Below are 16,262 nucleotides of genomic sequence, written 5' to 3'. Positions count from 1 at the left end.
TAGAAACTAGATCTTGAAAAAAAAAGCTTGTCAACTGTGATTAAATTCTTTTTAGAAGCTAAGCATATCACCAATGAATCTTATACTACCTTATGTCTCTTTCATAAGTATCCCTGTTGAGTGTAGCTATAGATTGCTGGTTATACTCACTTGAGACTATATTGTTCTAGGAAACAAAATACTACATGGTGTCCAAATATTACAATACTAGTATACATTTGTATAGCACTTTCATCCTCAAAATTTCTAGTGAGATTTACACACAGATTTTCAAGTTCTTATATAGCTTCCATTGGTGCTAATGGGAGATGTGCACAGTGATTCAGAGCAAAATATGGCTTTAAAAAGTGATAAATACTGTGTTCAACTGAAACTCCAGAGGGAATTTTAAATAGGAAATTGGCAATGACAGCAGATTAACATACCACCAATCTTGCAAAAAGCTCTATAGGATTCATTTACTGAAATAGTCTATTAAGGTGATGGAATAATGACAGTCAATTGGAGCAGTATCAAAGGGTCCTACAATGTCAATCGCCATGTTTTCTCATGCAGATTCAGGAAGAGGAACAGGCTGAAATCCAGGGGTACATGTCACTGCTGTCTTATCATGCATTTGGCAAGTGACACAGGATTTTATGAGTGCTTCAGTTTGAGAGTCCATCCCTGGCCACCAATACAGATCCCATAGTCGTTGTTTGGTTTGACAATTCCTTGATGAGTTTCGTGTGCCAGGTGTATGAGTTTTGACTGTAATTCTTCTGGCACAAGTAACCGGTGTGTACCTCATAGCACACATCCATCAAGCAAAGAAAGTTCATCCCAAACTCTAAAATAAGGCAGCAAAACTGGGTCAAGGTTTTTAGGGTTACTGGGCCATCTCTGTCAGAAATTCCCATAGTTTTTGTTGAATTGGACACGCTGAACAAGCAGCTTGAAATTGGTCTTTTGTAACTGCAGTAAGAGTGCTTGTAATAAGTACAACTACTACATCCTCATCTCCAGTGGACCATATGGTGAAGGCAAAGGCAGGCAAGAAAGGCAATCAGCAACCACATTTTGGTTTCCAGGCTTATATTCCAGTTCACAATTGAAAGAGAGTAGTATTGCAGACCATCTAGCAATACGATAGCCTCCTCTTCCCAGTCCTTTTGGGTGAGCAACATCATCAAAGGGCTGTGGTCTGTGTGCAACTTGAACGTGAGGTCCCACAGGTAAGTTCTCCATTTTTCAGTAGCCCAGACACAAGCAAGTGCTTCTTTTTCAACTGTAGAATATTTTCTCTCAGCATTACTTAGTGTCCTTGAAGCAAATGCAACAGTCCTCTCTCTGTTGTCCTCATGAAGTTGTGTGAGGACAGCCCCAAGTCCATAAACAGAAGCATCAGTAGTTACAATTGTGGGCAATGCAGCACTGAATAGTACAAGTACTGGATTATCATAGAATCATAGAATCATAATATATCAAGGTTGGAAGGGACCTAAGGAGGTCATCTAGTCCAACACCCTGCTCAAAGCAGGACCAATTCCCAACTAAATCATCCAAGCAGGGCTTTGTCAAGACTAACCTTAAAAACTTCTGAGGAAGGAGATTCCACCACCTCCCTAGGTAACGCATTCCAGTGTTTCACCACCCTCCTAGTGAAAAAGTTTTTCCTAATATCCAACCTAAACCTCCTCCACTGCAACTTGAGACCATTACTCCTCATTCTGTCATCTGCTACCACTGAGAACAGGATAGATCCATCCTCTTTGGAACCCCCTTTCAGGTAGCTGAAAGCAGCTATCAAATCCCTCCTCGTTCGTCTCTTCCACAGACTAAACAATCCCAGTTCCCTCAGCCTCTCCTCATAAGTCATGCTTTCCCCTAATCATTTTTGTTGCCCTCCACTGGACGTTTTCCAATTTTTCCACATCCTTCTTGTAGTGTGGGGCCCAAAACTGGACACAGTATTCCAGATGAGGCCTCACCAATGTCAAATAGAGGGGAGCGATCATGTCCCTCGATCTGTTGGCAATGCCCCTACTTGTACATCTCAAAATGCCATTGGCCTTCTTGTCAACAAGGGCACACTGTTGACTCATATCCAGCTTCTCGTCCACTGTAACCCCTAGATCTTTTTCTGCAGAACTGCTGCCTAGCCATTCGGTCCCTACTCTGTAGTGGTACCATGGGATTCTTCAATCCTAAGTGCAGGACTCTGTACTTGTCCTTGTTGAACCTCAGATTTCTTTTGGCTCAATCCTCTAATTTGTCTAGGGCCCTCTGTATCCTATCCCTACCCTCCAGCATATCTATCTCTCCTCCCAGTTTAGTATCATCTGCAAACTTGCTGAGCGCGCAATCCATGCCATCCTCCAGATCATTAATGAAGATATTGAACAAAACCGGCCTGAGAACCGACCCTTGGGGCACTCCACTTGATACCAGCTGCCAACTAGACATGGAGCCATTGATCACTACCCGTTGAGCCTGACAATCTAGCCAGCTTTCTATCCACCTTATAGTCCATTCATCCAGCCCATATTTCTTTAACTTACTGGCAAGAATACTGTGGGAGACCGTGTCAAAAGTTTTGCAAAAGTCAAGGAACAACACATCCACTGCTTTCCTCTCATCCACACAGCCAGTTATCTGGTCATGGAAGGCAATTAGATTAGTCAGGCATGACTTGCCCTTGGTGAATCCATGCTGACTATTCCTGATCACTTTCCTCTCCTCTAAGTGCTTCAGAATTGATTCCTTGAGGACCTTCTCCATGATTTTTTCAGGGACTGAGGTGAGGCTGACTGGCCTGTAGTTCCCAGGATCCTCCTCCTTCCCTTTTTTTAAAGATGGGCACTACATTAGCCTTTTTTCAGTCATCCGGGACCTCCCCTGATCGCCATGAGTTTTCAAAGATAATGGCCAGTGGCTCTGCAATCACATCCGCCAAGTCCTTTAGCACTCTTGGATGCAGCGCATCCGGCCCCATGGACTTGTGCTCGTCTAGCTTTTCTAAATAGTCTCGAACCACTTTTTCTCCACAGAGGGCTGGTCACCTCCTCCCCATGCTGTGCTGCCCAGTGCACCAGTCTGGGGGCTGCCCTTGTTTGTGAAGACAGAGGCAAAAAAGCATTGAGTACATTAGCTTTTTCCATATCCTCTGTCACTAGGTTGCCTCCCTCATTCAGTAAGAGACCCACACTTTCCTTGACTTTCTTCTTGTTGCTAACATACCTGAAGAAACCCTTCTTGTTACTCTTAACATCTCTTGCTAGCTGCAACTCCAGATGTGATTTGGCCTTCCTGATTTCACTCCTGCATGCCCGAGCAATATTTTATACTCTTCCGTGGTCATTTGCCCAATCTTCCACTTCTTGTAAGCTTCTTTTTTGTGTTTAAGATCAGCAAGGATTTCATTATTAAGCCAAGCTGGTCACTTGCCATATTTACTATTCTTTCTACACATCGGGATAGTTTGTCCCTGTATCCTCAATAAGGATTCTTTAAAATACAGCCAGTCTCCTGGACTCCTTTCCCCCTCATGTTATTCTCTCAGGAGATCCTGCCCATCAGTTCCCTGACGTTGTCAAAGTCTGCTTTTCTGAAGTCCAGGGTCCGTATTCTGCTCCTCTCCTTTCTTCCCTGTGTCAGGATCCTGAACTCGACCATCTCATGGTCACTGCGTCCCAGGTTCCCATTCACTTTTGCTTCCTCTACTAATTCTTCCCAGTTTGTGAGCAGCAGGTCAAGAAGAGCTCTGCCCCTAGTTGGTTCCTCCAGCACTCGCACCAGGAAATTGTCCCCTACACTTTCCAAAAACTTCCTGGATTGTCTGTGCACCGCTGTATTGCTCTCCCAGCAGATATCAGGGTGATTGAAGTCTCCCATGAGAACCAGGGCCTGCGATCTAGTAACTTCCATTAGTTGCCAGAGGAAAGCCTCGCCCACCTCATCCTCCTGGTCCGGTGGTCTATAGCAGACTCCCACCACGACATCACCCTTGTTGCTCACACTTCTAAACTTAATCCAGAGACACTCAGATTTTTCTGCAGTTTCATACCAGAGCTCTGAGCAGTCATACTGCTCCCTTACATACAATGCAACTCCCCCACCTTTTCTGCCCTGCCTGTCCTTCCTGAACAGTTTATATCCATCCCTGACAGTACTCCAGTCATGTGAGTTATCCCACCAAGTCTCTGTTATTCCAATCACATCATATTTCCTTGACTGTGCCAGGACTTCCCATTCTCCCTGCTTGTTTCCCAGACTTCTTTCATTTGTGTATAGGCACTTGAGATAACTTGCTGTTTCTCCTGCTTTCTTAGTATGAGGCAGGAGCCCTCCCCTCTCGCGCTCGCCTGCTCGTGCTTCCTCCTGGTATCCCACATCCCCACTTACCTCAGGGCTTTGGTCTCCTTCCCCGGGTGAACCTAGTTTAAAGCCCTCCTCACTCGGTTAGCCAGCCTGCTTCCGAAGATGCTCTTCCCTCCTTCGTTAGGTGGAGCCCGTCTCTGCCCAGCACTCCTCCTTCTTGGAACACCATCTTATGTTCAAAGAATCCAAAAGAACCCCAACACCAGCTTCCCCATGACTGAAGGCTCGGGTCTCCGTCATCCTTTCCAGCAGAGGGGAGATAGTCACATGGGTGAGGGGCGTTCTACCCAACCGCATACTTTTTTAGTACCCCAGTCTCACCCTGATCCATGGGTCATCCCCTTACACAAATATGATGTCTTGGCCAGGTTCTTTAATTTTGCTGAAGAACAAAAGGAAGATGAGACTTTAACATGGGCCTCTGCACAAATGGCCAGTGTTAATGGGGAGAAAACTGGCTTGGGGGTCCAGTGATTTATTTTCCCATTATTATTCTTATTATGGAGTTTTCTATTTTTATAGCCTCTCTCACTGCCCTGGTCAGGTGGTCAGTAGTAACCCACTGACCTTTGTCAAACACTATGCCTTGGACTCAGCTGCTGTGTCAGATGCCAAGTTAAAGAGGGTGGTACTTCAATCGCTTTTCTATTGATGCAGCTAGAGCTCATCATTCCTATCACCATCTTGAGAGGGTACTGCTTGTCTGTCGCCTACAGTGCCACCCATGCTGACAAATAGTCAAAGAGGAGAGAATGGGTTATTCACCCTACAGTAAGTGAGGTTCATTGAGATGATGTTGTGGAATCCACACTAACGACCTGCCCTCCATCCCCACTTTTCTGAGTTCTCCGTCACCATGGGCTGTGAATTTCAAGGGAACTGGGGGAGGGCTGTGGCCACTCTGCTCTTTGTCCTCACACAGAAGAGTTAGGAGGCAAACGCCACATGGACAGCCCTGACAGACACTGATATTCAAAAAAATCCAGTCTCACCTGTATGAGGCACATGTGTACCTACAGTGAGATCCAGCATCTCACGAAACCACAGTTAAAACCTGTAATCATAAGTAACCATTTTTTCAGCCTGATGAGAGCTGCCTGCCCACTGGTGGCCACTCTAACACAACCAGTGGCCATCTAAACTTCATGCTATAGAACAAATGAATGCACTTTCTAATTAAAATAACTTTTTCACAACCTGCATTTCATTATGATGGCTGGATGCTAGCAAACTCCACCATTCAAATCTGTCCAATAAATGCCTGAATTGCCCAAATTCTACGGGCTTGATTTGCAGAACGGTTGAACACCTACATCTTCTATTGACTTCAATTGGAGTTGTAGGTATTCAGCACCTGTAAATCCTCAAGCCTATAGTGTATTTTCTACTCAGTTTCTGCTTTCTTCTTTACCTATATGCAGGCTGTTTCCTTGTTTTGTCCATTTTCAAGGAGGATACTTTTGGCATAATTTTTGTGTGTTTAGTGCACTAAATATGTAAAAGGAAAGTTTGTAACCACAAACATTCTATTCGCGGACATCACAACAGGTTTACTACTAAATAAAGATAGGGTGACCAGATGTTCCCGATTTATAGGGACAATCCTGATTTTTGGGTCCTTTTCTTATATAGGCTCCTATTAACCCCCACCCCCATCCCAATTTTTCAGACTTGCTGTCTGGTCACCCTAAATAAAGATTATCTATCAAAGTTTGGTTGGAGTGATTACTTCTCCTGGGGGCATTTAATATCATGTTGGAACACTCTTCACAGCCAGATTAATTGTATTTTGCAGATACATGTTATAATTAGCCATGAATGCAGAAAGTTACTTGCAAATATTTTCATATAATCTAATTTGCTTACTTTACTAACTACAGTGTTTTCTTCTTGACTGTTTTTATTTTATCTCGTGCTCTACCTCTTCAGCTACACATAGAACAGAAACTAAAGGTGAAAAATAATTTTTAAAAAACTATGAAATATTAAATTGCACCTGGTAAGATCTTTGAAAACATAGGAATTGTAATACCTGCTTCTTTAACAATTACAGTGACTAGGTTCTGGGTTAATCAAATTAATTTGTTACATTAAGTAAAATGGTGAGGAATTAATTATATAAGCTTACATGATCCCTATTCCACCCTGTTAAGTGTATTAACATACATTTTAATCATTCAGAAGTAACAGAGTGAAATGCTGAACTCATGACCGAATGAAATGTTAAACATCAATTGGCACAGCAACATGACTGACAAATACACAAATCTGACTTGTCTTAGATACTGAGTGTATTTATTATAAAATTGAAGAGTTTACATAATATTTTCATGCACGTGTACTGAATAGACAATAAAAAAATTAACAAAACCAATTTTCTCTCTCCTTTCTGGGTAAAAATAAGAGCTCAGATCCTTGTGTCCAGCTGCTCTGTGCTCAATGCTGGGAAAAGAGGCAGGGGGAAAAGTAGTTTTAAGTCATTTGTATATTTTTTGCTGATTCTGGGACCATCCAGGAACTGCTCATTCAAAAGTGCTAGACCACACTTGGAGCTGCTCAAATTTATAACCACATGCCTATCACAACATGTGGTTTACCTCACTGAGTGCACTAAATGCCCCCAAACCAACAACGCTGAAACCAGACAATTACTGCACTTTTGAATGAACTTATATGGAAAAATGATAGAAGACATTGCCAAGCTGTCTGGGGTTGCTCAAGAGTGGAGGGCAGGGCAGATGGTTAGGAAACAGGGCACAAACCCCAAATTGGTTGAGAGTTCTATACTTAGATTTCAACAGCCAACATCAAGTGTAAACTCCTCAGGCACTATAACTAGTACCCTACCAAATTCACACTTCTTAATGGTCAATTTCATATAAAAATTGGTAAATTTCATGTTTTCAGATGTTTAAATCTGAAATTTCACTGTGTTTTGACTGTGGGGGTTCTGATCCAAAAGGGGACAGTGTGTGGGGGGTTGCAAACCTGTTGTATGAGGGGGTCAGAGGATTGCCATCCTCATTTCTGTGCTGCCTTCAGAGCTGGACTCTAAAGCATTTAACTGAGTACTGTCAGGATGATTTTTCATTTGACTATGCTTCAGCCCAGAACAATACATCCATTACTTTGTTGTACGTTAGGTGGATTGTGACATGTCAAGATTCAAAACAAGTGATTAAGTCCATCAGTCCTGTAGTATTCTTGGCAACAAACTGAACTTCCTCATTCAGCTCATCATCATTTAGAAGGATTTAAAGTTCTGTTAAAAACCTACATTTTTGGTGTCAGTTCTTCTGGGACTAATTCAGAGTAATACTTCAGGTGAGGTGCATGGTAGTCGTAGAATATCAGGGTTGGAAGAGACCTCAGGAGATCATCTAGTCCAACCCCCTGGTGAAAGCAGGAACAATCCCCAATATTTGCCCCAGATCCCTAAATGGCCCCACCTGGGCCTCGGCATCTCCTACTCCTGCCGTCCGGGATCCTGGCTACTCTTTGGCTGGAGATGGTGAGGTGCATCCTTCCTCCTGGGCCATCAGCCCAGATTGAAATTCGCTGCTCCCTTTTGTACGGCAGCAGCAGCTGGAGCCTGCCCAACAAGGGCGAGGGGAAGTGGCTTCCACCACCAAGAGTGCGGTCTTAACCCTTTCGTCCCCAGTGCAGGGCAAGTCACATGGGGCAGTAATCCTTGTCCCTCAAAGTCCAAGCAGCATGAAGGTACAGTTCCTCCTTGTTAGAGCTTTTTATTCCTCCATCCACTCCCCTTCTGCTTCAAGTTGCAAATTTAGTGGATGGGAGGAATTCAGTTGCACATCTCCTCTTCATGGGGGTGAAGGAGAAAAAAATCAACAGTGTTTTGTCCTCTGATGTTCCATAATAGTTCGTTTGGTGTCAATAGCCTTCCTTCTCAGGCAGGACATAATACCTTCTGTCGGAGACTACTATTTCACACTAGTTAATCCTTCTCCGCTGTCTGGTGATTTATACAGTTACAGCAGTTTACAATGCAAATGCTCAAATATTACCTAACAATTTGGGATACAGATGTTATAAGTGAGATTAATGCATGCAGCAACTTACAAGTGTTCCATAAAGCCTAAACACTAAGCACCATATTTATATTTTACTGATAGTAATGCCCAGATGAACCAGATTGCTTCCAGCTATGTGTTTGTCAGTATTCCAGTGAGGCATGGGGACCTTGGCATAAGCTGGCACCTGGTTTGCCATCACAAAAAACCCACCATATCTTCTGTGGCAAACATCTCTCACAAAATGAGCCCTCCATATCAGATCTCTCAATCCTCATCCTCAAAAGGAAACCTGCACAAGCGTTTCAGCCTGGGAGCTTAAATTCTTAACTTTGCTAGACACTAAAAGTCATGGTCTTAAAAAAGACACTGGATTTATGGCTTATTACAACAATCTGTAACCCACTATCCCTCCTTTTGGTCCTATGACTGCATGGTATTAACAGACCACTTCTCGCTGAATGGTCCCGTAGAATATGTGTTTACTACTTAAACTAAACAGTTTGTTCCCCTCTCCCGACTCCACTCCTTTCCCGCCACCATTCCAACACCTTCCCCAAAGTCCCTGCCCCAACTCCCAACAAGAGGGTAGGGAGCTTGGCTGGCAGTGGGTGCAGAGCATCTACCAATTTTTCCCCGTGGGTGCTCCAGCCCCGGAGCACCCACAGAGTCTGTGCCTATGGCTCCACCCCCTCTCCACCCTGAGGCCCTGCCCCCATTCCTCCTCTCCCCTCAGTGCCTCACCCTCACTCTGCCTCTTCCCACCCCTGCTCTGCCCCCCTCCCAGTCCCTCACTCACTCTCTTCCCACCCCTACTCCGCCCTCTCCCTCCCCAGTGCCTCCTGCCTGTCGCCAAACAGCTGATCAGCAGGGGGCTGGTGGGTGCTGAGCCCCCATTATTTTTTTCTGTGTCCAGGATGACTATGCCACTGCTCTGAAATCTCCTTATTATCTCTAAAGTAGCTTCAAATATTAATAGATTCATAGATCTTAAGGCCAGAAGGGACCATTATAATCATCTATTCTTACTTCTTACATAACAGAGGCCAAAGAATCTCAAATAATTTCTGTGCTAAGCCCATAACTTCTGTCTGAGTTCATATATCTTTTAAAAAGAACCCAGTCTTGATTTAAAGACTTAAAGTGATAGAAAATCCACAACACCAGGGTAATGGTTAATTACCCTGACTGAAGAATTTGCACTTTATCTGTATCTTGAATCTTTCTAACTCCAACTTCCAACCTTTGGATCTTGTGCCTTTTTTTATGGATTAAAAAGAAATCTGTCAGAAGCCCCTTCCCCATACAGGTACTAGTAGACTGATCAAGTCACCATTTAACTTTTCAAACTCTCATTACATAAATGTCTATCCTAATCATACTTTACTCCATCTCTTTTTTATTTGTTTGTTTACCACTCTGGAAAAGGCACTTTTATTTTCATTCTTTTTTTTAAAGGGAGTACATGTATCTTTCCTCCACGTGTCAGACTGGTTTCAACTGCCTATACTGCTGCCAATCCATATCCTCAAATATTTATGCAAAATATAGAACTGCAAGATATTTGATAGATTCTCATTCCCTCAAGCAGTGGTTACTTCTGTGGCGGTTTATCATGTATACACAAAGATGATTCTATTTTAATCATTTTTGAATTCCTTAGTGCTTTGATTCCACTCTACCTCCAGTAACCATATTGGATTGTTGCCAAATGATCTGCAAATATGTTGTGCATCCAAACTTTTGACAGTGAAGACTGAACAAACTCTTCCTGAAAACCAGGCAATCAAAAACAGAAGTGAAAAAAATATGTAAAGATTTACCCCTTAAATCCTAAAACCACAGTCCATTTGGGTACTAAAAATAAGAATTATTTATTGTTTATTGAGCACTGAAAATGTACTTACCACTATGCCAGACACAAAATGAAGCTTACAGTCAAAATAAGCTGTTTCAAGCTACATAAATAAAACTAATTTCCTGTCCTCCAAGCTAGAGTTTTGCATAGAAGAAGAAACTGTAGGCAAAAAAACTAGCTAACATTAATAAACAAAGGAGGACTGCTGCTAGGATTAGTTCCATCACATTTCCAGCTTCCTTCCACTCCAGTCATGAAGGTCTGGTCTACACTAAAAAGTTAGGACAACTCAGCTACATTAACAGGTTTCAGAGTAGCAGCCGTGTTAGTCTGTATTCGCAAAAAGAAAAGGAGTACTTCTGGCACCTTAGAGACTAACACATTTATTTGAGCGTAAGCTTTTGTGAGCTACAGCTCACTTCATCGGATGCATTCAGTGGAAAATACAGTGGGGAGATTTATATACATAGAGAACATGAAACAATGGTGTTACCATATACACTGTAACAAGAGTGTTCACTTAAGGTGAGCTATTACCAGCAGGACAGCGGGGGAGGGAGGGTGGGAAAAAGCCTTTTGTGGTGATAATCAAGGTGGGCCATTTCTAGCAGTTGACAAGAACGTCTGAGTAATAGTGGGGGGAGGTGGGAGGTGGGGGAATAAACATGGGGAAATAGTTTTACTTTGTGTAATGACCCATCCACTCCCAGTCTTTATTCAAGCCTAAGTTAATTGTATGCAGTTTGCAAATTAATTCTAATTCAGCAGTCTCTCACTGGAGTCTGTTTTTGAAGTTTTTTTGTTGAAGGATAGCCACTCTCAGGTCTGTAATCGAGTGACTGGAGAGATTGAAGTGTTCTCCGACTGGTTTTTGAATGTTATAATTCTTGACATCTGATTTGTGTCCATTTATTCTTTTACTTAGAGACTGTCCAGTTTGACCAATGTACATGACAGAGGGGCACTGCTGGCACATGATGGCATATATCACATTGGTAGATGTGCAGGTGAACAAGCCTCTGGTAGTGTGGCTGATGTGATTAGGCCCTATGATGGTGTCCCCTGAATAGATATGTGGACACAGTTGGCAACGGGCTTTGTTGCAAAGATAGATTCCTGGGTTAGTGGTTCTATTGTGTGATGTGTGGTTGCTGGTGAGTATTTGCTTCAGGTTGGGGGGCTGTCTGTAAGCAAGGACTGGCCTGTCTCCCAAAATCTGTGAGAGTGATGGTCCTTCAGGATAGGTTGTAGATCCTTGATGATGCGTTGGAGAGGTTTTAGTTGGGGGCTGAAGGTGATGGCTAGTGGCGTTCTGTTATTTTCTTTGTTGGGCCTGTCCTGTAGTACGTGACTTCTGGGTACTATTCTGGCTCTGTCAATCTGTTTCTTCACTTCAGCAGTCCCTAACCACTGTTATAGTCCATTCATCCATTCCATACTTCTTTAATTTGCTGGCAAGAATACTGTGGGAGACCGTATCAAAAGCTTTGCATCCTTTAGGATAGTACAGCCTGCTCTCCTTAGCATACACACCCCACTAGAGTTATTGCTTCATCTCCTTCAGGCAATTTGTACCCTCAGAGGCATGTGGAAGGAGCACAGTAATGATGATTATCCCTGGCTATTGCACAGAGGCACCTAATGAGGTATTGGGTGGGGAGGGGAAAGGGTCTTTGTGCTTCTCCTTCTCCCCAGCAAAATGACAAGGACAATCTTGTTCTTTTGATTTTGTTTGTCTGCAAAAATCTTGAGATGAAGAACAATAGCATGTGGGCATGAGAAGCGCTATCAGCTAGCTTTCCTAGATTAAGGCCTTATTCAGTACTGAATCAAGGCCTATAAGCTTATTAAAAATTCAGAAGGTTTTATTACTTGCAAAAAAATATTTTAATATGCTTCAGATGTTTGACTCAATTTAAGAATAGCTTGAAATTAATTAATATAAATGGTTTACTTTGTCCCTTTCACTCCTCTAGTTAACTTATGAACACAAATTTGTATAAATTCACCCCTCTTTAATATATGCATTTATATCTAGAGAAACCAATGAAAAAGGCCATGTTCTGACAACTTTATGGAAAAACATTTGTGTTCGCAGACATCTGTAGAACATCTTTAGATAGTCCCTTTGAGATGAATATTCATCAAGCATAATTTTGATTTTGATTTTACTAAACTAATTATAACTAATTTTACACTGTCCAAGAATTGTTAGTGGTGCAAGTTATTATACTAGATAATCGCATCTGAACTGTATATTAAGCATGTTTCAATTCTAAATTTCATACTGCAAATAAATCCAAGGATTTCTGTCTCAGGCAGAAATCTGTGTCTTCTCTCATTGCCTCATATCTTATGAAATTTTGTTAGATTTTCACATGCATTGGTAGCACAATGTTTAAATATAGTATCTCAATACTGGAGATTTTGTACACCAGACATCATTACGACCAGTGACAAACCAGCCATTGGGATTTTATGGCTGAGAGAATACTACATACTTTTTTAAAATTAAATGCAGTCTGCATATTTGAATGTTCTTGATTAATTTGTTTTTAGGTTGTCTTATTATTTGATATTGACTAACATGGTTATGTTTTAGTGGTAAAGCAAGTATTAGCTCTTAAAAGCTTATCCAATCCCTTTGATTACTAAATAAATATATTGAAGTTAGATAACCTGAATATTTGCAGTATTCAAGGTGTTTCCTACAGCAAGCATAGGGAACTAGAGCTGGACAAAAAAAATTGGATAATAGTTTATTTGCCAAAAAATGCAATTTGAAGTCAACCAAAACAGTTTGCAAATTTGTCGAGTTTGCTGAATAGTTTGTTTTAACTAAAAAAATCAACACATTTTGACAGTGTCAAAATGAAATGTTTTGCTTCAACTCAAAATATTTCATTTACTTTCAGACATTTTGACAAAAGTAAACAAAGGATTCACACAGGTGGTGGTGGTACTATTTCACTTATAACCCTTGAGATAAAATTTATGGCACTCAGCTAAGATATGGGAGACCCAGATTCAATTCTCCCCTCTACCTGATGTGGAACAGAGACTTGAACTCCCCGCTACCAGCTTTCCTTCTTGATACTTGTGCACTAAGCCCTTCACAGCTCATTAGTTTGTTGTGAAATACTTATTTTATGGAACAAAATTAATGAATCCAAAATTCCATAGGGCCTAATTATTTTGTGGCTAATTATATCCCAACTCAGCTTAATATGTCTTCAAATAATCTTTTCCCAAATATAATAATGCAGTTTCAATCTTCAGATTCCCTTGCGAGTTAATAATTAAGTTAGAGCATTCCCAGTTTGTAATGAAAACTAACAAATAATTTTTAACAAATGTTATAGTCCAACTTCTTGCAACATCTAGGAGGCAATAAAACAACATTGCTTATGCAGCAAAGAGCAGGTACTATCCAACTATTTAGCAACAGTCCTTGGGGCTGTTAAGAAGGTGCATAGTATTAGAATTTCACCATATTGCAGTCCCAGTAGAGACAATTACCTTTATGTTTCCATCAAAAAGAAAACAAATCTTAAAGGAGATGACTCCTAGTCCTTTCTTACTTATATTCCCATATCTGATATAATTTTTGAACATTTTAGCTTGCAGCAAAACTTAACAGAATTAGCTGCTGTGGCAATAGTTACTTTTTACCCCTTCATGGTTGTGTTTTCTATTGGAGCAACAAGTTGAATTTAAGCAAAAACCATTCTGATTTGAACTTCAATAAGTATTGCCTGGGGAGTCTGTCTTTATCACTGTGTGATTCAGCTGTTCTTACAGGATGCAGCAAAATGTTCCCACTCTGATGATGAGATTCTTTATTCCCTTCCCCCCACCGCCCCCACATGCTCCTCCAGGGATAAGTCAGAACAACAACACTAGAGAAGCAGACAGAATTTTTGCAAAGAGTGTTTATGCAAAACACACACAGTAGGATTCTAATGGCCAATAAAATTTTTGACATTGCAATCACTAGTAAAATATTAATGAAATGGCATTAACAATACCTGCTTAATTTGACCAGCTGTTTTCTATTTCCATTGAACCGTTGCAACTAACAGTATACTTAACACAAGTATCCTTAGGCCTAAATTTTGAAAAGTAGCTGGTGATTTTGAGTGCCTCCACTTTTGGTTGCCCTATTGAATCACCTTAAAGGGCTTGATTTTCAGAGACACATCCTCAGTTTTTTTAAAGATGTCTCGACAAGCCAAGCAAACAAAAAATGGAGGCACTCAAAATTGCTAGTTTGTAAAAAGTTTATAAAATTTTAAAAAGTGCAGAATAACATATTTTTCACAGATACCTCTCACAGATGTCTGAGCTCCACAATTGAGATCCTGGCCACAGTGAAACAATGGAAATGTTGCCATTGATTTAAACAGGGCCAGAATTTCACTCTATGTCAGTTCAGTGTGTTTTGATACAGTCGGTTTTCTGAATGATCACCCATTATTACAACATAACAGTTGCAAATTCCCTCCTTAAAACAAAAGGAACAGTTAGGTGTTAAGGCATGAGTTTTAACAAGCTCTTTTTTTGTCACCAGCTAATGAGAACTATCAGATCTGTCTATAATAGATGTGCATTGGCAATGTACCTTCAAGATGTGTGCCAAGGGTGAACTCCCTTGAAACATTGCAGTCAGGAGGATTACAGATAAATGACATTTAAACTATTTACAAGGCTAAAATACAAAAATGAAAACAGGAAAATTGTTCTACATGATATATAATTAGTGTTGTTGAAGCTTGCTTTTAATATAGGGCAGAAACTTTAAAATCTTTCAAATATGTAGCTGACAACATTAACAATAAAATAAAGTAACTCAATCAGTTTACTTTGACATAGTTAAGTGAGATTTATAGTCTTTATACAGATACAGAATTTAATATGTAAGGAAATACTGAAGTGTCATTAGCAACCATAAATAACATTTTACGTAAGGTTTGGCAATGCACAAGTTATTGCTTGTATTGCTGTTTTAGGAAACAGCCATTTTAAAAAATGCTGCTGGACTAAGGGTATGTCTACACTGCAATTAAAAACTCATGGCTGGCCCATGCCAGCTGACTCAGGGATAAGAGGCTGTTTAGCTGCGGTGTAGACTTTCGGGCTTGGGCTGGAAGTCAGGCTTTAGGACCCTGCAAGGTGGGAGGGGCCCAGAGCTTGGGCTTTACTGTTTCTGTCTTTGTAATAAACAAAAGATGGCATGGGTTTTGTCAAACCAAAGCCTCAGCAGGTCTTGCCAATAGCTGAAACTTTCTTTGAAAAGCAAACGAAAACCATGTTTGCTGAAGAGCCAATTATTTGGTAAAAGGCACTAAAAGGCAAACCTCTGGGAATCTTGTATTTATGCAGTAGAATAGGCAGCAGAGATGGTAGAGTATACAATACAGTGCTGTCTTTCTAAAGATATTCTTAGTTAAATATAAAGAGAACCCCATCAGGTAATTCTCATCTATATGCCCAGACATGAACATTGGGTTCATTTTGACATATTGTTTTTGAAATATAGAAAAAATACCAAGGAATGTTATTCCATATCAGCATTTTTCCTGCAGCAACCTAGTGGAAAGGTGAGGCAGTATCACTTAAAGCTCATATTACAGTACATATTACAATACAGCTGTGAAAATGTGTGTTTAGATCTGATAGAAGTTTATGTCTGTCAACACTTTAAAGAAAGTGTCTCTAATAATTTTTTGATTAAGGTATAGTAGTCTGGATAGTTCAGGGGATTGGTAGTTGTGGAAACAGAGCCTTCTAAGCTGCTTAATAAAAAAAATCAGGCCAGGTCATGAGTGACTAAAAGTTGTTAATATGTGATAGTTGTTTGGTGGACTATAAAATAATTTGGTGGATTTGATTCAATTCTTACTGGATAGGAAGCAAATGCAGCCCTTACTTACCTATGTGGTGTTGAGCTGAAGTATGTGTATGGAAGTCAGGCAGAACTTGGCATCAAGAGCCCAAATCATAAGCAAACA

Source organism: Dermochelys coriacea, chromosome 1, assembly GCF_009764565.3.
Source record: "Dermochelys coriacea isolate rDerCor1 chromosome 1, rDerCor1.pri.v4, whole genome shotgun sequence".
NCBI lineage: Eukaryota > Metazoa > Chordata > Testudines > Dermochelyidae > Dermochelys > Dermochelys coriacea.
This window is presented reverse-complemented; position numbering follows the sequence as displayed.